The 20,602-nt window shown below is 44.0% G+C and overlaps 1 pseudogene; it reads left to right on the forward strand.

The window, feature by feature from the left end:
* The first annotated feature begins 790 nt into the window (after positions 1-790).
* LOC127663674 (glyceraldehyde-3-phosphate dehydrogenase-like) lies at positions 791-17,577 on the forward strand (annotated as a pseudogene).
* Positions 17,578-20,602: the final 3,025 nt, after the last annotated feature.

The raw sequence follows: 20,602 nt of genomic DNA on the forward strand, positions 1-20,602 counted from the left end.
AAATAAATCTTTTAAAAAATGAAGGTTCCTAATGGTTAACTTGTTCTTTTCAAGTATCTCTAAGGGGGCAGCACTCTCCTGCCTGGGCTTTTATGAGAATACAAGCAAATGAAAGCATTTGTGGAGAAACGAGAGAGCTTCTGGAAAGCAAAGTCCACATGAAGGGCAGAAGCCAGGAGCAAGCTTGTTCTAGCTCAACCTACCATGCCGATTAGATGTTTGCTTTCCTCCTCAGCGACCTCTGGATAAGCAAGGGTCATTTTAGTGCGGTCAATGAGAAACAAACTTCAGGGCTTTGGGTATTTGAATATCTAGTTCCTAGTTAATGAGACTGTTTGGGGAGGTTAAGTTGGCACAGGATGCCGGAAGATGTCTGCCCCTGGGGCGGGGCTTTGAGAGCACACAGGTGCTCGTCCTACCTTCTTTTGCTCTCTCCGCCTCACGCTTGCATTAGAGATGTGATCTCTCAGATTCCTGCCCTCGTAGGGCTAAGCTTTTCCTTTGCGATGGACTTCTCTCCCTCTACAACTGTAAGCACCAATAAACCCTTCCTACTACAGGCTTCCTTGGTCATGGTGTTTTATCCCAGCGTCAGGAAAGTAACCAGTACAATCACCAAGGTTACATTAGAGTTGCTCGGCTGGAATACTGGAATCTGTCCTGCCACTTTGGACACCAGACTTCCTCGTTTCTTGTTGACCCTCATAACATGCGGAACCTCGGGAAGGAATGAGACCATGACTTGCATTTCTGCAATACATTTCAAGACTTTCTGGACATGTTTACCCCAATGGCCCAGTATGGTTATGAGTTCAGACAGACGTTTGGGGATGACAAAGTCATGCTACAAGGTTAAAAGGGCAACACCAAGGCAGGCTAGCTAATGCCATTTGATGCCTTTACTGGAACCCTGTTACAGGTCTATACTAACTGCCAGGTTCTGTCTGATATCATTCATAGTTCTGATGGGCATTTCTCAGAATGAACAGTACAAACTATCCCATGGCATCAAGGACATAATTTGAGCCAGGTGTGGTGGCACACACCTTTAATCCCAGCACTTGGGAGGCAGAGGCAGGCAGATTTCTGAGTTTGAGGCCAGCCTGGTCTACAGAGTGAGTTTCAGGACGGTTAGGGTTATACAGAGAAACCCTGGGGGGCGGGGGAAGGAAGGAAATACTAAGTTCTAGCCTCAACACTGCACAGTACCAGGCAGGGTGACACATGCCTGGAATTCCAGAACTTTCAGGGTAGCAGAAGGATCAGAAGTTCAAAGCACCTTTGGGCTACATGGCAACTTTAAGATTAACCTGGGTTACATGAGACCCTGTCTCCAAAAATAAAATAATAAAATTCTATTGAAATGGAAGAGAACCTTGGAACCTATAGAGAACCTCTATAGCACACTTTCCTGATTCTATTCAAACTGACTTTCAGATAGTTATGAAGGATACTATCTGAAAAATACAATTTGTGGTGGGTGGAACAGGTCAGTGGTGAAGTACTTGTTAGCATCCTAGACTTTATTTAATCTATAGCACCAAAATTATGATGATGATGAGATGATGATGATGATGATGATGATGATGATGATGGGAGATAAAAACAAAGGGAAGACCATCTGGGCTAGAGAGAGCATCCACTCAGTAATGTGCCTGCCACAGAACCCTTAGGACCTGACTTCATTCCCAGTGGCCACATAGTGAGCCAGCTACAGCAGTATGCATCTGTAATTCTAGCACCGCGAAGCTGGAGATAGCAGGATCCACAGAGCTTGCTGGCCAGGCAGACTAGGTGATATAGTAAAATTCAATGAGCCCCTGTTCAAACAGTTAAATATAGAACAATATAAACAAAAACAGTGGCGTCAACCTCTGGCCCAAGGGCACATACACACATAAACACACACACACACACACATACACACACACACACACACACATACACACACACACACACACCACAGATGAGGACAACAGAGTGAATATAATAGAACCTACTGATACCAGCATTAGAGCAAAACCTGGATCTAGGAAGTCCCAAGGGCCAAGGCTCCAGTATCCAGAGATGCAGTCAAAGGGAGGAAGGACGGTGAGGCCCAGACAAGTGCCTCACGCACTGCAGTCACGTTGGGGAGGATGGAGCTCTAATGGCCTCAACTCTGTTTTCCAGATGCTTGATTGCAGCAACCTCGGTGGCATTATACAGTAAGGAGAAATGAAGACCACCCGTGGGCGCTCCTGCGGCGGCAGGCCAGATTCTGCCGGCCTGGCAGGTCATCACCTCGGGTCCTTATTTATATCAGCCCTGTGAACTGTGTCTAGGATTATCTCTGGGCTCAGGGAGTCGGTATTTTATCCTTTATCTTAAGGTGATTGTCGGTAAGGCCTGTTGTGTCTGGTAACTAAGGTAACTGCAGGAAAGAAAGGCTTGGGAGAGCTCTGGGGGAAACTTGGTTCAAGACTGGAACCAGAAACAAATTAAACAGTGAGGGCAAACTGTATTTTCATTTCTATGGCACAATTGTGATTTTCAATGAAGTCGCATGCAGGGAACATTTTGAACAATGCTTCTCCTTTGGTAAATATGTGTCAAGTAGTAAACACTCTTGTTACTCCCCTCTCTCCCTCCCTCTCTCCTTCCCTTCCTCTGTCTCTTGTCTCTCTGTCTGTCTTTCTCCCTCTCTCTCCCTTTCTCCTTCCTTCCCTCTGTCTCTTGTCTCTCTATCTCTATCTGTCTTTGTCTGTCTCTGTGTCTTTGTCTCTGTCTCTCTCCCCCACCCCCAGGGTTCCTCTGTATCATCCTGGTTGTCCTGAAACTCATTCCGTAGACCAGGCTGGCCTTGAACCCACAGAGATTCTCCTGCTTCTGCCTCCCAAGTGCTGGGATTAAGGCATACTTTTTTGGGGGGGGGGGTGTGTTTTTCGAGACAGGGTTTCTCTGTGTAGCCCTGGCTGTCCTGGTCACTCTGTAGACCAGGCTGGCCTCAAACTCAGAAATCCGCCTGCCTCTGCGTCCCAAGTGCTGGGATTAAAGGCGTGCGCCACCACTGCCCGGCGGCTGTGTACTTTCTTGAGTTGCTTCTGATAGGTCTAGGAAATCAATGAACGTTTCCCTAATGAAACATATTTTTGAAAGAATAAGAGGAGATTTTTATTTCTATTCTTAGACATTTTGTTTCATTTTGATTAAAATAGGATTTTTACTTGACAAGCTGGCCTGGAACTTGCAGTAACCCTCCTGCCTTCGCCTGAGGGTTAGGATTATAGATGTGAGTCGTCATTTTTAACATTATCCTTACACCTTTGTAGGATGAGTACTTCTTGTTCTCAGATTTTTTAATCAATAGAAAAAGTTGATATATATTTAGATGTGCTATTACCTTCTCTATTTACTTATTTATTTGAGGCGGACTGGACTTGAACTATCTCTGTAGCAGAAGGCGACCTTGAATTTCTGATCCTTCTAGAGCAGCTTCCCAGTGGGAAGATTACAAACCCAAACCGCCAAGCCTAATTTTATCTGGTGCTAGGTATCAAACCTATACTTTACGTTCAGTTTCTTGTGGTTCTAGGGATTGATCCCAGAGCCTTGTGTACCTTAGGTAAACATCCGCCAATCCCTGCTTGGCAGTGCCTGTGCTGATATCATCTCTCTGAAATTAGAAGTGTAGGCCCGGAGGCAGAGGCAGGTAAATCTCTGCAATTCAAGGCTAGCCTGGTCTACCTTGAAGGTTCCAGGATATCCAAGGCTACCTACAGAAATCTTGTCTCAAACAAACAAACAAACAGACAAACAAACAAACAAATATAATTAGACAGCTTAGATCTCAGGTTATAGACCAGTTAGTATAGCGTTATACAAGAAAAACAAAACAAGCAAGGAAAGAAACAAAAGAACTCCTAGATAACGTACACACATGGATCAAGGCACTTACAGAAACAAAGAATGAGGCCTGGATCAGTGTCTTCTCCAGTTGTCTGAAAAACTCATTGATTAAACATGCAAACTGCAATCTTCAAGGAAAGATTAAAATGTGATTATAGATATTATTGCTTTTGTAATCTTTGTTGTTTTCATAAACAAGGCTTTCTATGCAAGGTCAGGTAAAGGCCAAAGTGAGGAATCTGAGTCACCGCCTTCACAGGCTGACCTATGAGCGCATCTAAAACAGGAGTTATACACAGGGCAAGTCCAAGGGCCAAAATGGGAAAACGAACCATGGAATGCCAACTAAATGGACCTGTTTGCCTTGAACTATCCAAACAACCACGGCCTCATTGCTTGCTTTCTGCTGTTATTTTGTTTGTTCTATTTTGAAAACTGAGGATCATTGGTTAAAGAGGTCAGGCTATAGACAGATGGCTCCTCAGTTATGAGCAAGTACTACTCTTCCAAAGGACACATACATCACATTCCCAGCCTCCATGATGAGGACTCACAACCTCTTGTACCTTCAGTTATAGGAAACCCAACACCTTTTTCTGGTCTTAGAGCAGAAGTAGCAGATACTCAAAGATACCCACAAACCCAATATTAAAAAATAAATATATTTCTTAAACACACACACACACACACACACACACACACACACGAGAAGACAGTAACCCCCAAAGGCAGGAGGATCAGAAGTATACGATAATCTTTGATTCACAGTGAATTAAGAAGGTCAGTCTTAGATGCACAAAACTGTCTTAAAGGAAGAAAAAAAAAGGTGCAGAAAGAAAGAACTAAATAATCCAAACATGTTATCTCATTTTCTACCCAAGAACAACAGTTTATATCGACTTTAAAGTAGATAGCATTAAGTAGTGTATTGTTCTAAGAACCGTGGTTCACGCTGATTAATAAAGTATAAATACTATATATTATATATAAATGTACATTTCATGACTGGAGAAAGTGGTTAAGAGCACCTGGTGCTCTTACAGACTACCCGAGTGTAATTTCCAGCATTCGTATCTGACAGGTCACAGCAGCCTATCAGTGCCAGCTCCAGGGATTCTGGCACCCTCTTCTGGCAACCACAGGCACTGTTCTCGTATGCACTTAACAACACACACACATACATCACATGTACAACACCTACACCAGACCCACACATACAATACACACACACTATTCCCACAATACACACATACAACACACACACACAAATGCCATACACACACACATAAACACCATACACACAATATCACACATACATATACCATGTATACACATACACCATATATATACACATTCCACACATATATGCCACACATATCACACACACACACACATAAGCAACATACATGGAATACCCAACATAAATACACACATTACACATGCTCACAGCACATATATACATACACTACACATAACTCTCTCTTTAACTCTCTAATTCTCTCTCTCTCTCTCTCTCTCTCTCTCTCTCTCTCTCTCTCTCTCTCTCTCTCTCTCTCTCTCCCTTATGGTTTCTATTGCCATGACCAAAAACCAAGTTGGGGAGGAAAGGGTTTACTCAGTTTATACTTCTACATCACTGTTCATGATCAAAGGAAGTCAGGAAGGAACCTGGAGCCAGGGTTTGATACAGAGGAACTACAGGCAGAGGAAGGAAAGAGACACACTTGAGCACGTGAAACCCCAAAGCCCACCCCGGTCACACACTTCTTCAAGCAAGGCCATGCCTCCTAATCCCTGTCAAGTAGGACCACTCCTTAAATGACCAAGCATTCAAACATATGATCCCACGGGTCCATTCCTATTCTAACCACCACGATAACTAAGGAAGGAAGTGCCCTACAGCTGAGGCATCTTATGAGGTTTTATTATAGAGGCATTTTCTTTCTTTCTTTTTTAAAGATTTATTTATTTATGTATTGGGTTTTTTTGTTTTTTTTTTGTTTTTTTGGTTTTTTGGTTTTTTTTTTTTTTTTTTGGATTTGGTTTTTTCGAGACAGGGTTTCTCTGTGTAGCCTGGCTGTCCTGGAACTCACTCTGTAGACCAGGCTGGCCTTGAACTCAGAAATCCGCCTGCCTCTGCCTCCCAAGTGCTGGGATTACAGGCGTGTGCCACCACCACCACCACCCCCAGCTTATTTATTTATTATATGTAAGTACACTGTAGCTTCAGGCACTCCAGAAGAGGGTGTCAGGTCTCATTACAGATGGTTGTGAGCCACCGTGTGGTTGCTGGGATTTGAACTCAGGAACTCAGGAAGAACAGTCAGTGCTCTTAACCAGAGCCATCTCTCCAGCCTTCACAGAGGCATTTTCTTAATTAAGGTCCCCTCCTCTCTTATGACTTTAGCTTGTGTCAAATTGACACAAAACTATCCAGCACAAATACCGTATACACTACCTGTGCCCTATACCAACTCATACATATATAAACCACACAGATACCCCACCACAGTGCATGCACACACACAACATCACACACACCTCACATACATACACATATCACACAAACAAATGTAAATTAAATCTAACAAATGTATAATGTGATTTTTTTATAGGTACAAGAATTCTTTATTCAAAGTTGAAAAGTATACTATATACATTCAGGTAACATGACACAGCTTGGTGTTTCACCCTGCTTACCGCCAGCATCCAGGAAAGTGGTTTTGATCTCTCTTCAGGTGTGTCTTTCTGTAGTGTGCAGCCCACAGAGGAGTATCTACAGCCTCAGTGAAGACACGTGCTATGATACTGGGCGTTGACTGTCTACATGGTTTGCTCCCAGTTAGCCTAACTGGCATGTGTAGCCTAAAAGTTATCATCATAAGTACCGATGAGGACTCTAAACACTACTATTCCACATTCTTAGGTTCCATGTTTGTCTTCATGTTTGTTAGTGTTTGACACAAGAGTTTGTTTTGGCGGTATGTAAGTCTCATCTCTTTTCTCTTATTCTTCTTGACCTTTGTTTGCTCCCCCGTCTCAACTCTTGCTTCTCTGTTAGTCTATGACCTTTGACGCCCGCCGACGCTGTCGCCCGCCGACGCTGTTGCTGGGCATGCTGGCTCTGCTGCAGCTCTTTGCCAGTCTTTGTCTTCTGTAGCCCTCTTGGTGTTTGAGTACTGTCTTTAGTGGCTCAACAGTAAGGCAGCAGCAGACTCCTTAACTGTCCCCGCGTGCTGGTAACACTGTGGTCCACAGGGCTTGTTCTCCAGAGCTGGATCTGTGCTCCCCGGATTATATTTGTTGTGTATAACATGGAAGGGGACGTAGGAAGCCAACACGCTTATAACGTCACTGATGGAAAAGTGTGTAAAGTGAATGTAAGCTGTGCTCCCTCTGAACGGATTTAGCATGTGGTGCATCTGTGTTTTGGGTTCATTCAGGAAGCAGAGCGCCTGGCAGCTGCTACTCATGAGTTCTCAATATTATTCTTCTGGTTCTTACGCTGTGCCCTGATCTGGAAACATTGAGGGAACTTCCAAGGTGGGCAAATTTCTTCCTCTTCTTCTTTTTCCTCTTTTTCTTCTTCCTCTTCCTCCTCCTCTTCCTCTTTTTCTTTTCATCTTCAAGATAACTTTGTGTGTGTGTGATTATTGTTTATTAGATATTTGCTTTATTTACATTTCAAATGTTATCCCCTTTTCTTGTTACCCTCCGAAAACCCTTATCTCATCCCCCTCCTCCTGCTTACCAACTCTCCGCCCTCTGACTTTCCTGACCTGGCCTTCCTCTACACTGGGACATCGAGCCTTCACAGGAACAATGGCCTCTCCTCTCATTGCTGTCTGAAAAGGCCATCCTCTGCTACATATGTAACTGGAGCCATGGGTCCCTCCACGTGTACTCCTTGGTTGGTGGTTTAGTCCCTGGGAGCTCTAGGGGGTCTGGCTGGTTCATATTGTTGTTCCTCCTATGGGGCTGCAAACCCCTTCGGCCTCTTGGGTCCTTTCTCTAGCTCCTCCATTGGGGACCCTATGCTCAGTCCATTGGTTGGCTGTGAGCCATGGGTACTTTGATCCCCCTTCTGAGAAGGACCAAGGTATCCACACTTTACTCTTCCTTTTTCTTGAACTTCATTTGATCTGTGAATTGTATCTTGGGTATTCTGAGCTTTTGGGCTAATATCCACTTATCAGCGCATGTTTACTGTATGTGTTCTTTTGTGATTACCTCACTCAAGATGATATTTTCTAGTTCCATCCATTAGTCTAAGAACTTCATGAATTCATTGCTTTTCATAGCTGAATAGTACTCCATTGTGAAAAATGTACCACATTTTCTGTATCCATTCCTTTGTTGAGGGACATCTGGGTTCTTTCCAGCTTCTGGCTATTATAAATAAGGCTGCTATGAACATAATGGAGCATGTGTCCTTATTACATGTTGGAGCATCTTCTGAATATATGCCCAGGAGTGGTATAGCTGGATCCTCAAGTAGTGTTATGTCTAATTTTCTGAGGAACTGCCAAACTGATTTCCAAAGTGGTTGTACTAGCTTGCAATCTCACCAGCAATGGAGGAGTGTTTCTCTTTCTCCACATCCTCATCAGCATCTGCTGTCACCTGAGTGTTTGATCTTAGCCATTCTGACTGGTATGAGGTGGAATCTCAGGGTTGTTTTGATTTTCATTTCCCTGATGACTAAGGATGTTGAACATTTCTTTAGGTGTTTCTCGGCCATCTGGTATTCCTCAGAGAAAGTGGGGAAGAACCTGGGGCACATGGGCACAGGGGAAAATTTCCTGAGCAGAACACCAATAGCTTATGCTCTAAGATCAAGAACTGACAAATGGGACCTCATAAAATTGCAAAGCCTCAAGGCTGGAGAGATGGCTCAGTGGTTAAGAACACTGACTACTCTTCCAAAGGTCCTGAGTTTAAATCCCAGCACCAACATGGTGGCTTACAACCATCTGTAACAAGATCTGACTCCCTCTTCTAGAGTGTCTGAAGACACTATTTCATATAATAAATAAATAAATCTTAAGAAAAAATCGCAAAGCTTTTGTAAGGCAAAGGACACTGTTAATAGGACAAAACGGCAACCAACAGATTGGGAAAAAATCTTTACTGATCCTACATCTGATAGCCTGGGTTGGCATTTGTGTTCTCTTAGGGTCTCTATGACATCTTCCCAGGATCTTCTGACTTTCATAGTCTCTGTCGAGAAGACTGGTGTGATTCTGATAGGTCTGCCTTTATATGTTACTTGATCCTTTTTCCCTTACTGCTTTCAATATTCTTTGTTTAGTGCATTTGGTGTTTTGATTATTATGTGACAGGAGGAATTTCATTTCTGGTCCAATCTATTTGGAGTTCTGTAGGCTTCCTGTATGTTCATGGACATCTCTTTCTTTAGGTTAGGGAAGTTTACTTCTATAATTTTGTTGAAGACATTTACTGGCCCTTTAAGCTGGAATCTTCACTCTCTTCTATACCTATAATCCTTAGGTGTTTTAAATTGTGTCCTGGATTTCTTGGATGTTTTGGGTTAGGAGTTTTTTGCATTTTGCATTTTCTTTAACTGTTGTGTAATGTTTTCTATGGTATCTTCTGCATCTGCATTCTATCTCTTGTATTCTGTTGTTGACGTTTGCATCTATGACCCCTGACTTCTTTCCTAGGTTTTCTATCTCCAGAGTTGTTTCCCTTGGTGATTTCTTTATTGTTTCTACTTCCATTTTTATATCCTGGATGGTTTTGTCTAATTCCTTCACCTGTTTGGTAGTGTTTTCCTGTATTTCTTTACCGAATTATTTATGTCCTCCTTGAAGTCCTCTATCAGCATCATGCGCTGTGATTTTAAATCTAAATCTTGCTTTTCTGGTGTGTTGGGGGTATCCAGGACTTGCTGTTGTAGGAGAACTGGGTTTGGGTGATGCCATGTCACCTTGGTTTCTGTTGGTAATGTTCTTGTGTTTGCCTTTCGCCATCTGATTATCTCTGGTGTTAGTTGGTTCCACTGTCTCTAACTGGAGGTTGTCCCTCCTGTGGGCCTGCAAGCCTGTCTCAGCACCCCTGGGAGACCAGCTCTCCCCTGGCACAGAGGGCTGTGGCTCAACCCAGCTCCTGGGTGCAGATGAAACCTGGAAGGACCCTGTCCCAGTTGCTGTGCCTTTCATGTGTTCCCCGTGATCCTGGCCACACCAGCCTTGGACAGTCACCAAAGAGAAAATGGCAACCTTCTTTATTAATCCTGACTGTCCTCTAGATCTTTTTGTTTCTCTTGTCTTTCCTCAGGATCATCTCCACCACCACCACCATCAACAACAGCAACAACACCATATTGACCAAGAACATTTACAAACCCTACAAAAAAAACCCTACAAAAAAAGTCACCATTTGTAAATCTACATTTTCTGTTTCCATCCACTCTTTGATCAATTTTTTACTAGTTCTGTGAAAATGCCATCTTGATCAAGAACATCATGCCAGGACTGTTATGTAAAAAAATTTCCTCTTCCGCCATAATACTCTGCTGTAAGAAAGATTAAGAATACGTTATGTGCACCGATACTCTCAGGGTCTTTCGCAGGATGACTTGTGCTGGAAAATCCAAGTCACTGATAGCTGAGCATGTGGTGAGCACAGACTGCACCCTTTGCTGCTTCCAGTTTAAGCTTTCTGTGCTTTCCAAAATGTTCTGATGATTGGAAGTAAGCATAGTCTTTAGTTCTTCAGCTTCTCTGAATATTTTGAGCTGGCTCAGTTTCACGTTCTCTGATTTTACACACTTCCAGCATCAAACCAGTTCCCTCCCGGTATGGCCCATGATCTTTCTTTATCTCCTCCCCTCCCCCACACAGCCACCACTGCAAAAACTCCACTGCCTTTGATTTCCCGCTGGGTGTTTGTGAGACCCTATGGAATGCGAAATTCATCACCCTTCATAACATGAGTTTTAAAAATATTTTACACATTGGTAAACCCACCCGCTGGTAGATAGAAGAAAAAGAAAGATCAGATGCCCAATAAGCACGCACAGCTAACAGATGTTTTCAGCTTTACTTGGTAAACATGATTGTTGAGGGTGGTGGGCATTGTTCACTTCTGTAAGGGCAGCCCCTGGGAGCTTTGGGTGAGAGGATCTGGAGTTTAAGATAGTTTCCAGCGCCATAGGGAGGTCAAGGCCAGCCTGGGCTTCACACGAGACCCTGTTCTGAGACAATGACAACCACACAATTATTGTTGACACTGATCATTATAAACAGATGTGCTGGGAGTGGGTAGGTGGGTGGGTAGGGGAGCACCCTCACAGAGGCAGGGGGGGAGGAGGGATGGGATAGTGGGTTTCTGAAGGGGAGACCTGGAAAGGGGAAAGTATTTGAAATGTAAATAAAATATCCCCCCAAAATTTTTTTTTAAAAAAAGAGGGGGTTAGTGGACCTGGAATGTATAGGGGGTTGGACAAATAATCAAGCATACTGTACAAAACTATCAATGAACTAAGTATATAAATAATAAAAAGAATATAAGAGCCGGGCGGTGATGGCGCACGCCTGTAATCCCAGCACTCTGGGAGGCAGAGGCAGGTGGATTTCTGAGTTTGAGGCCAGCCTGGTCTACAGAGTGAGTTCCAGGACAGCCAGGGCTATACAGAGAAACTCTGTCTCGGGAAAAACAACAACAACAACAACAACAAAAGAATATAAGAGAGGAAAAAAATAGTCAGTGTTGAGCATCCCAATGTCAAATTGTAGTATCTGCCCTTAACAATAACTTTTCTCTAATGGAAAACATGCTTTGACTTGTTGCATGCAATAGTATGCATACATCAATACTCACAATAAAGTAAGACCTGACAGACTTACTTGAATAAATGCATCAACCAATAAGACAGATATACAAATATTAGCATATAATATTTTCCAGTTTCCCCTTATATTTATATTACAGCCTTTTCTCAGATTGATAAGATAGTCAGTAAACAGAGATAAATTTTTAACCATTAATAATTTTTAATAAAGATATCTGGAAGAAGAAAAAAAAGAAACATGTGCCACGTGATTCCTCCTACAGTATCTTGTGGATTCTGCCTGCTTTAGTCAGCATTTGTCTTTCTAAGCCTTGGGAAAGAGGCAAATTTGCTTTTGTTTCTTTGTCAGGAATTATTTGGTTCTGAAAGCCTTTGTGAGAGGGTATTGAAAGAAACCAGTCAAAGCTGGTTTAGTTAACTTGTAGGCCTTGAATTCCAGCGCTAGAGAGGCAGAGGTAGGTAGATCTCTGTGAGTTTAAGGCTACAGTGAGACTCTGTCTCAAAACAACAACAAAAATAGCTATATAAAGTAGGCGTGGTGGCTCACTTCAGTAATTTTGAATTTAGAGGCAGAGGCAAGAAGATCAGGACTGTAGGGCCAGCCTGAGCTATCTACAGGAGAGCCTGTCCCAAGCCTCTGCAAGGCTAGGAGACTATGTCCTGTGGAACTGAAGTGACAGTTAACTGGGAACAGCCTGATATAGGAGCTAGGAAGTGAACTCAGGTCCTCTGCAAGCTCTCTTAACAAGTGGGCCATCTCTCCAACCCCTATTAAATATAAATCATCATCTCAGGCTTCCATAAAACTTTAAAGATTGATTAGAAAGACAATTAACAGCCTCAAGCACTTCAGTAAAACTCGGCGGATGATGGCATCTCATTCTCTATATCTCTAAATGTTCATAAAGTTCCGTGCGTGCCTCACATGGCTTTTTTTGGAATATCATGTTTCTCTCTGGGGGACTGGAGAGGACTCAGTGAGTAAAGCACCCATCGCCCTTCCTTCCTTCCTTCCTTCCTTCCTTCCTTCCTTCCTTTCTTTTTTCTTTCTTTCTCTCTCTTTTTCTTTTGAGACAGGGTTTCTTTGTGTAGCCCTGGCTGTCCTGGAACCTACTCTGTGTACCAGGCTGGCCTTGAACTCAGTGATTCACCTGCTTCTACCTCCTGAATGCTGGGATTAAAGGTATGCAGTACCACTGCCTGGCCACATGTAGAGGACCCAGGTTTGGGTCCCAGTACCCATATGGTAATTTACCACCATCTGTAACTCCAGCTCCACAGGATCCAATACCTTTTTCTTTCTTTCTTTCTTTCTTTCTTTCTTTCTTTCTTTCTTTCTTTCTTTCTTTCTTTCTTTCTTTCTTTCCTTCTTTCTTTTTTTCTTTCTTTCTTTCTTTTTTTCTTTCTTTCTTTCTTTCTCTCTTTCTTTTTTTCTTTTCTTTTTTCTGAGACAGTGTTTCTCTGTGTAGGCCTGACTGTCCTGGAACTCACTCTGTAGACCAGGCTGGCCTTGAACTCAGAAATCTGCCTGCCTCTGCCTCCCAAGTGCTGGGATCATAGGCGTGCGCCACCACTGCCTGGCTTGTCTGTAATTTCTGTTCCAGATGATCCTACATCTTCACACAGACATGCATGCAGGCAAAACACCAATGTATATAAAAATACAAAGGAATAGTACCCATTGAAGTCACTTGAGACAAAAGGCTGCTAGCCTACTGTGCACTCAAACTGTTTAATTTGCCTTTAAGAGAACTCTATAATAAGCAACATTACTTGCCCTGGATTCTACGTAATCAGCTTTTACAACCTGGCCTAATTATGGCTAATGCATAGATTTAATAAAAGGTTAAGCAGTCTCCCATGCCCGACTCAGATACTGCATGTGTGCTATTTGCCAAAAGCAGATACAGAAATCGAAAACAGCCTAATATCTACCATAAAGATGGAAAGAACCTATGAATATTGGTTGCTAAACAATGATGTTTGTTATCTGGGTGAGTTAGGATCAGTTGGAAACAGGACTTAATTTCTTGTAAACCTCTGTCATTAAGGATTTCTGTAAAGTATTCCATTCCTTTTTTGTTTTGTTTTATTTTGTCTTTCGAAACAGGGTTTCTCTGTATAGCCCTGGCTCTCCCAGAACTCACTCTGTAAATCCGACTGCCTCTGCCTGCCAAGTGCTGGATCACAGGCGTGGGCAACCACGCCGGGCCCATTCTTTCTTCTATGTGATGCTTCGAAGCTGTTCGATGAAGGCGGAGAAAACTCTCTGTCAGGGACAGGCACAGAGAGATAGACATGTAGGAACCGATACAGATGCAGGCACAAATTCAGATCACGTTAGACTGTTGCATGTATTTTTATTGCTACCCGCCTTCCTCTGGGAGTGGCTGGCCGGGCTCTGGCCCCTCCCTCCCGGCTTCTCTTCGGATCTACCCACCTTTGCTCTGGGAAGTGGGCGCACCAGTCCTCTCCCAGCTTCCCTGAATCCTGAGGACACACACACACACACACACACACACACACACACACAGTATGTTACTTTACAACTTGCCTTCTAGGCACAATTGTGGGGCGTTACTATCTCTGCTATCTCCGTGCCCCGCTTAGGGCATGGAAAATCATGCCCTCGTCAATCTCCAGCTCTACGCCTTCCCAAAGCTTCAGTGGCTAGTCCCACCTAGCCCCTGCCAAACATCCGCGGCCATCTGCCATAGCAGAGGCCGCAGGCCCAGGCTCCCCCGGTGACCTCAGGTGGTTGCTGCCTTTTTCTCCCTCCAAAGAGTGGCAGAAAGGCCCCGCCCTTCCCTGCCATTGCCTTGTCCTCCTGGGACAAGTCCCGTCTGTATTTCACCCAGCAACTGACCCCCCAGCCTTCTTTTCTGACAAATCCAGAACCAGTAGGGGAACAGGACTTTAACATCAGAACAACCCCACCCCCCTCAACAGACAGTGGACAGAAGATACAAGGATCATAGAGAATTCAAGTCTGGACTCACTCCTTCTTCTTCCTCTTCCTCTTCCTCTTCCTCTTCCTCTTCCTCTTCCTCTTCCTCTTCCTCTTCCTCTTCCTCTTCCTCTTCCTCTTCCTCTTCTTCTTCTTCTTCTTCTTCTTCTTCTTCTTCTTCTTCTTCTTCTTCTTCTTCCTCCTCCTCCTCCTCCTCCTCCTCCTCCTCCTCCTCCTCCTCCTCCTCCTCCTCCTCCTCCTTCTTTTTCTCCTCCTCCTCTTCTTCTTCTTCTCTAAGGGGAAGCACTTTTATTTCTTTTGTTTTCTTTTGTTTTGTTTTGGTTTGGGTTGGGTTTTATTTGTTTGTTTGTTTGTTTTTTGAGACAGGGTTTCTCTGTGTAGCCCTGGCTGTCCTGGAACTCACTGTGTAGACCAGGCTGGTCTTGAACTCAGAAATCTGCCTGCCTCTGCCTCCCAAGTGCTGGGATTAAAGGCATTTCTTTTAATTCAACACTGATTCATTATAGGTAACCCAGAGTTAATCACTAATCCTTGAAGTAGCTGAAGATGACTTTTTTTTTAACCAAGCTAGCTCAACAGGGTCTCAACAGAGGGAGTAAGGATTGAAAAGACAATTAAACTTAGAAATACTTTTATGCCTACCATTATTATATCTATATAAAAATTTCCATGATAATCTTCAATTTTAACATGTTTTTCTACATTTTTCTACAATTTTATCAGAAATATTTTCCATGTAAATCTTCACTTCTATCATAAATTGTTTCTACTTCCTTTTTCAATTAATTTAACAATATTTTTTGTCTACCATTTCACTCTTTTCCATGAAAATTGTCAATTTTATACATGCTTTTCTATATATCTCTTCTATTTTATGAGAAATATTTCCCATGTAAATCTTCAGTTTTATCATAAATTTTTTTACTTCCTTTTCAATAAAAGAACATGCTTTTCAAACGAAAAAAGAAAGAAAAGAGAATTAAACATTACAATTTGACTCCAGCCAGTACTGAGTCTGAAGCAACTTTATTTTCCACCTACCTGCTTTTATATCATTCTAAGTACACCCCAAAACGTGGTCAGTTCTGGGTCAAACACAAAGTAATCAAGCAAAGTACTAAACAAAGAGATCACATAGACTATAATCAAGTCTTTGCTCCTCCCTGTTCCAGAGACAGCGCATCTTCTTGTGCAGTGCCAGCCTCGTCCTGTAGACAAGCTGGCAAAAGTCAGTGTGAACAGATTTGGCTGTGTTGGGCACCTGGTTACCAGGGCTGCCTTCTGCTCTGCAAGACAAAGTGGAGATTATTACCATCAACGACCCCTTCATTGATCTCAACTACATGTTATACTGTTGCAAGATATTTCCTGTCCATTCACATCTAGGCAGTGAGAGGCCAGTGATTGGAGGGGGGAGAGGAGGAGGAGCTAAGAGGAGGAAGGGTGGGGGGGAGAGAGAGAGAGAGAGAGAGAGAGAGAGAGAGAGAGGCTCTGAACGGGGAGAGAGAGAGGGAGATGTGGATATCCAGATGGCATCAGATGTATTCCTGGTGTTTTGGAGAGGTTAGACTATCAGAATAAGACTTTATCATTGTAAATTGGCATTATGTAATTGGGAGTTTTATATACATAAATATATTTGGTTAACTATTCAAGTTTAAGAGTCACGCTTTGCCAGGCGGTGGTGGCACACACCTGGTGGGAGGCAGGTGGATTTCTGAGTTTGAGGCCAGCCTGGTCTATAGAGTGAGTTCCAGGACAGCCAGGGCTATACAGAGAAACCCTGTCTTGAAAAAAACCAAATTAAAAAAAAAAAAAAAGGAGTCACACTTTTCCGGATTCTTGGAAGGAGTGGGTGCTGGGCAGAAGCGTGGGACTCCCACCGTTTACAGTCTATGGTGGAGAGGAAACACAGCTGGGATGCTGTGAGAGCTAGTTGGGAAAGATTGGTTTGACGGTGACTGTGAGAGCTGACCTGAGCGAGACCCGCTGGGACTTGGCACAGAGGCCTGGCGGGGCGGTACCTTTCCTTAATTCTTACCCACAACAGTATACATGTTCCAGTCTGACTCCACCCATGGCAAATACAATGGCACAGTCAAGGCTGAGAATGGGAAGCTGCCATCAACGGGAAGCCCATCACCATCTTCCAGGAGCAAGATCTCACTAACATCAAGTGGGGCGATGGCGGTGCTGAGTATGTCGTGGAGTCCACTGGTGTCTCCACCACCATGGAGAAGGCCGGGGCCCACTTGATGGGTGGGGCTAAAAGGGTCATCATCTCTGCTCCTTCTGCCGATGCCCCTGTGTTTGTGATGAGTGTGAATCATGGGAAATATGACAACTCACTCAACGTTGTCAGCAATGCATCCCTCACCACCTTAGCTCCCCTGGCCAAGGTTATCCATGACAACTTTGGCATCGTGGAAGGGTTCATGACCACCGTCCATGCCATCACTGCCACTCAGAAGACTGTGGATGGCCCCTCTGGGAAGCTGTGGCATGATGGCCGTGGGGCTGCCCAGAACATCATCCCTGTATCCACTGGTGCTGCCAAAGCTGTGGGCAAGGTCATCCCAGAGCTGGACAGGAAGCTCACTGGCATGGCCTTCCGTGTTCCTACCCTCAATGTATCCATTGTGGATCTGAGAAACCCACCAAGTATGATGACATCAAGAAGGTGGTGAAGCAGGCATCCGAGGGCCCACTGAAGGGCATCCTGGGCTACACTGAGGACCAGGTTGTCTCCTGCGACTTCAGCAACAACTCCCACTCTTCCACCTTAGATGCTGGGGCTGGCATTGCTCTCAATGACAACTTTGTAAAGCCCATTTCCTGTCATTACAATGAATGCAACTACAGCAACATAGTGGACCTCATGGCTTCCATGGTCTCCAAGGAGTAAGAAATCCTGGACCACACACCCCAGAGAGGACACTGAGAGCAAGAGAGAGGCCTTCAGTTGCTGAGGAGTCCCTGTCACAACCTAGCCCCCAACACTGAGCATCTCCCTCACAATTTCCATCCCATAAAAACAGGAGCCCTCCCTACTTTCTTGAATACCATCAATGAAGTTTGCTGCAATGCCCCCCCCCAACGATTATAATCAAGCAAAGTAGTAAGCAAAGAGATCACACAAGATAGTATTTAAGGAAATCAGTAAACAAAGCCCACCACAGCCCAGCCAACCTTGAGCTCTTGATCTACATCTTAAATATTAGAATTACAGGTGTATGTCACCACAAGTAATAGCCTTGGCTGTCCTGGAACTCACTCTGTAGACCAGGATGGCTTTGAACTCATAGAGATCTGCCTGCCTCTGCCTCCTAGATGCTGGGATTAAAGAAGTGCATCACAGGGCCAGGCTAGATAGCTAAAAAATATTTGAAAATAATCTGAAAGTCAGTTTGCCCTTTTTTCTACCTGAACTTGTAAGTCATTAGCTATCGGACTGAACTCTCTTCTTCTGTTTCCCCCCCCCCCCCCATTTTTCTTTCATTGATGTTTTTGTCTTTGCTTGCCAGCATAGGAGAAGGATTTACACAGGGAATGGGATTTACACAGGAAGTAGGCTTGCATCTTGATGAGTAAACCTGGTTCAGAACCATGGAGAGCAGCAAAACTGGTCCCAGCCAGAGAAGCACAATCTGGGCAGGAGGTGGGTGGCTTTGATCTAAGGTTTGTGTACTGGCTGGTTTTGTGTGTCAACTTGACACAGGCTGGAGTTATCACAGAGAAAGGAGCTTCAGTTGGGGAAATGCCTCCATGAGTTCCAACTGTGGGGCATTTTCTCAATTAGTGATCAAAAGGGGAGGGTCCCTTGTGGGTGGTACCATCCCTGGGCTGGTAGTCTTGGGTTCTATAAGAGAGCAAGCAGGCTGAGCAAGCCAGGGGAAGCAAGCCAGTAAGTAACATCTCTCCATGGCCTCTGCATCAGCTCCTGCTTCCTGACCTGCTTGAGTTCCAGTCCTGACTTCCTTTAGTGATGAACAGCAATGCAGAAGTGTAAGTTGAATAAACCCTTTCCTCCCCAACTTGCTTCTTGGTCATGATGTTTGTGCAGGAATAGAAACCCTAAGACAGTTTGTTTGTTTGTTTAATTGAATTTTTGAGGGAGGGAGAGAGGGAGGGAGGGATGGAAGGAAGGTAGGAGGGTAGGGGGGAGAGAGAGAGAGAGAGAGAGAGAGAGAGAGAGAGAGAGAGAGAGAGAGAGAGAGAGAGAGAGAGAGAGAGAGAATGAATCACATTTGTTCCTGTCCTCATAGAGCAGAAGGCATTTGATTCCCTGGAGTTGGAATTATAGGTGGTTGTAAGCTACCAAATGTGGGTCCTGGGAACTGAACTGTCACCCCTGAAAGAGCAGAAAGTATTCTTAACTACCAAACCAGCCCTGGTCTTTCTTTAAATGAATTGGAACAGTGCTTGATGTATTTGACATTTCTGGAAAGACCTGTCTGTGCCTTACTGGATTTTGGTTGAAGTGGCTATGTCTTTCCTTACTGAGCCATCTCAGTGGCCTAAATAGTTTTACAAATTTTAAATTATTTTATTAACTGTATCTGTTTCTGTCTGAGTTATGCCATGTGTGTGCAAATGCCTGCCTGTCAGAACACAGTCCAAGAATGAAGTCGTTTGAGGAGAATTCCAAATGCTCATGAGACTATTCCAAGAAAATGAGAGTCTTGTGAGCTTGGTTTCTCCAAAACACAAAGTTGTTCCAGGGATGTTTTTGTGTTCCCCCAAGGCACAGCAGACAGGGGTGGGTTTAGTTCAGAATATTCATTACAACTGACTATTGTTATTTGTTTATATGCTTCTATGGAAAAACATGTTTTTGCAGTGTGTAGCTTGTCCTCGTGATTGTGTACAGGTTGAACTCATGAGAACTTTATTCATGTGACGTTTCTTAACCCTCAGAGTATAAACTGCCTGACTCTGAGTAAAGTTGGTATCATGATTGGGATAGGTATGGCCCCCATAGACTTCTGTGTTTAGATGCTTGGCCCTTGGGGAGCGGTATCATTAGGAGGTGTGACCTTGTTGGAGGAGGTGTGTCACTGTGCTGACGGGCTTTGAGGGCTTCCTTGCTCAAGCTATGCTCAGTGTGGCACACAGTCGATTCTGCTGCCTTCGGATCAAGATGTAGAACTTTCGCCTCCCTTCCAGCACCATGTTTCCCTGGATGCCGCCATGCTGCCCACCATGATAACAATGGACCAAACCTCTGAATTGTAAGCCAGTGCCAATGACATGTTTTTCCTGCCGGGCAGTGGTGGTGCACGCCTTTAATCCCAGCAATTGGGAGGTAGAGGCAGGTGGATTTCTTAGTTCGAGGCCAGCCTGGTCAACAGGTCAACAGAGTGAGTTCCAGGACAGCCAGGGCACAAAGAAACCCTGTCTCAAAAAAACCAAAAAAAAAAAAAAAAAAAAAAAAAAAAAACAACCCGAAATGTTTTTCCTTTATAAGAGGTGTCTTGGTCATGATATCTCTTCACAGCAATAAAACCTTAACCAAGACAGTTGGCTATTGCATGAGAGTTGCATCTGCCTCATATATCTCTTCCACTCTCCTTGGTCCCACTACCTCTAGGTCAGTAAACACCTGCATAGGCCAGAAGAGGGCTTCGGATCCCTCAGAGCTGAACCACCAGACATAGGCTCTGGGAATCAAATGTGGTCTCTGGAAGAGCAGCAAACACTCTTAACTTAGCTACTGAGCCATACCTTAAGCCCCACAAATACAATTTTTAAAAAAGTTCTACTTATTTTCCTTGTATGGGTATTTTGCCTGCACACAAGTGTCTATACACTATACATTGTCTGTGCCCTGCCTATGTATAGTGTTCATGGAGTCTAGAAGATGGCCTTGGATCTTCTGGAACTGGAGTCACAGATGGTGTGAGTCATCACGTGGGTGCTAGGAACTGAAC

The sequence above is a fragment of the Apodemus sylvaticus genome, chromosome 13, assembly GCF_947179515.1.
Source record: "Apodemus sylvaticus chromosome 13, mApoSyl1.1, whole genome shotgun sequence".
NCBI lineage: Eukaryota > Metazoa > Chordata > Mammalia > Rodentia > Muridae > Apodemus > Apodemus sylvaticus.